The following is a 3006-nucleotide window of genomic DNA, read 5'->3' as shown; positions in this document are numbered from 1 at the left end:
ATGAGTCTGCTGGATCGACAGCTCTGTTGCCAACAAGTGCAGAGTGTAACAGACATTCGCACAGAGTATCTGCCAACTCCAGAAAGCACAGCCCATGCCCCAGAGAAGCCAGAGCACAGCCTCGAATGCGCAACTAGTCAGTCCATGGAGAAAGTGGGTGGAGAGACACAGAAGATAGTTGAGAATGATGCCTTGGTGAGTGACCTGGGTTAGAGCTGTTGTTGGGATCTTTCAAGCCACTGGATTCGTTGGTGGGATCATCACTGTGGTCGTGCAGAATGTGTCCGGAAGGTACTCACCCTCAAGAGCTGAAGAACTGTGCCCTTCTTCCAACATCATTCAAAGATATAGTTTCCAATTTCCCCTGTCCCCAGACATGTGGGGGAAGGTGACCCGTGGAAATGCTTGGCCACCCACTCAAAATCCACGATGATCCGTCCGCTTGCCAACAGCAATAGAAGGAAAGATAACTCAGAAGACTTGCTCCTTTAAGCATTTGTCTTTTGAAATTTTTTTAAAGATATAAACTTTGTAAAAGGTGATTTAAAGGGAAAAATGCATAGAAAGTGGAGCAAAACTATGTAAATTGGTTTATAACTAAGACAAACAATTTAATTCAATCCATGTTAGAATATGTAATTGTGTCTTTGTACCAACCATTCTCTGGTGTTATTAAAATGCAAAGGAATTTGGAAATATTTATACCAATGGAGTCCTTGGGTCTGGTGCTGTGTCAGTAAGTGATATAAGCCTTCTGCAGTTTTGGATCTGTTGAAATGTACATATTCCGGTCTAGTTTGGTCTATTTTTAAAGCCTGATTTAGTGTGAATGATCAAGTAGAAAATCTAAAGTTAGATAATATGTAATGAGCAACTGCCTTCCACAAGTCCAGATAAATCATTTCAAAGGCATCTATTTTAGATCATAAACAGGAAGCCTATACTTTTGAGAAGACATTTTGTTTCTCACAACTAGGCCACCGGGCAGGCTCTAGGCTTGCTTTACTGCCTTCTCCAGCAGTGACTTGATGACACAAGGCTTTTCTCCTACCTGTCTCCTTTGCTTCCCTCAGATAACGGGGACCCAGAGCTAAGGAGATGGCATTCTCTCTTTCCAAGACACAAGTCCTTCAGATTGGCTCCTTTGCTCTAGAATATGGGGCTCTCAGCCCTGTAGTCCCAGGAAGCTCCTGGAGACCGAAAGGTGCCAGAGGCTCAAGTGTACCAGAAACCAAGAACCACGGTTGTCTCCAAACATAAAGAAACCCTGTTTGTGCCTCTGGAATGGGAAATAGCGCCTTCCAGTTTTCTAACATTTACCTTCTGTTTCAGAGGAAAAATATGGGAGCAAAAATAACTTTGTAAAATGCTAATTTTAAAGAAGCAGCTAGATTTAAAGACTGGATTTTAACATAAAAAATATTATCTGTCTTCATAATATACTACATAGTTTTGTGGGGTCATAACTGAAAAAATATCAAAATAAAGAAGCCCAAACTGCCTTTCTGTATTGGTATCATCTCACTTAGTTCATTTCCCTCTGTATATTTATTGAATTATTTTTCCTAATCAATAATTTTTTACACTGAGCAGATGCTCTCTTGTGATTGTGGTTATACAATTCTGATATCCTCTAAATTTGTAAGAGTTCAAAAAACAAGAAAAAGTAAAAAGCATCAGTTGAAAAGCATCAGCTCATTTCGCCTACTTTGGGCAGTAATACTGTGGATGCTATTTTAAACACTGTGCCTTTGTTTTGCCCAATTCCAGCTGATGCACCAGCCCAGATTCCATATTTGAACATCAGCTGACTGAGAGAAGGGGATTAAGAACAGCTTAAAATCCTTGCATTTCATCACTCAGATTCTGGAACAGGAGTGAGGAATAATGTCTGTTCTTCTTTCCTATCCTTTCTTTTCTCCCTCACCCACCCCAAGACCACCCCAAGTCGTACACTGGACCTGTTCCCTGCTGGGACAGGACTGTGGGTTTCTTTGTAACGTCTGCATTAGTGCTCAATCCAGTGTGGACATGTTGTAAAATAAATCAGGTGGTGGCCTATATAAAAAAAGTCCATATTATATATTCCTTTCTTTTTTTTTTTTTTTTTGGGGGGGGGTGGTAAAAATATGGGCAACTTTTGTTCTCTTCTTTACATTTCTTGCAATCTCTAATTACTCTACAACTAACATTAATTACTTATGTAATAAAAAAGCAACTATTCTGAAAAGTTTCATTTTCCTTCTTAAGAAAAATAAAATACAAATTCAGAGAGAAAATTATCATTTTATACATTTAATAAACTTCACTTACTTAGACATTTTCTTTTTTTAACATTTTTATTGGAGTATAATTGCTTTACAATGGTGTGTTAGTTTCTGCTGTAAAATAAAGTGAATCAGCTATGCATATACATATATCACCATATCTCCTCCCTCTTGTGTCTGGCTCCCACCCTCCCTATCCCAACCCTCTAGGTGGTCACAAAGCACTGAGCTGATCTCCCTGTGCTATGCAGCTGCTTCCCACTAGCTGTCTATTTTACATTTGCTAGTGTCTATATGTCCATGCCACTCTCTCACCTCGTCTCAGCTTACTCTTCCCCCTCCTCATGTCCTCAAGTCCATTCTCTATATCTGTGTCTTTATTCCTGTATTGTCCCTAGGTTCTTCAGAATGCTTTTTTTTTTTTTTTTTTAGATTCCATATATATGTGTCAGCATACAATATTTGTTCTTCTCTTTCTGACTTACTTCACTCTGTATGACAGACTCTAGTTCCATACACCTCACTACAAATAACTCAATTTCATTTCTTTTTATAGCTGAGTAATATGCCATTGTATGCATGTGCCACATCTTCTTTATCCATTCATCTGTCGATGGACACTTAGGTTGCTTCCATGTCCTGGCTATTGTAAATAGTGCTGCAATGGATATTGTGGTACAAGACTCTTTTTGAACTATGGTTTTCTCAGTGTATACGCCCAGTAGTGGGACTGCTGGGT

At 39.3% G+C, this 3006-nt stretch overlaps 1 pseudogene; it reads left to right on the top strand.

The window, feature by feature from the left end:
- Nucleotides 1–433, top strand: LOC118905039 (annotated as a pseudogene).
- Nucleotides 434–3006: the final 2573 nt, after the last annotated feature.

The sequence above is a fragment of the Balaenoptera musculus genome, chromosome 12, assembly GCF_009873245.2.
Source record: "Balaenoptera musculus isolate JJ_BM4_2016_0621 chromosome 12, mBalMus1.pri.v3, whole genome shotgun sequence".
Classification (NCBI taxonomy): Eukaryota; Metazoa; Chordata; class Mammalia; order Artiodactyla; family Balaenopteridae; genus Balaenoptera; species Balaenoptera musculus.
This window is presented reverse-complemented; position numbering and strand designations above follow the sequence as displayed.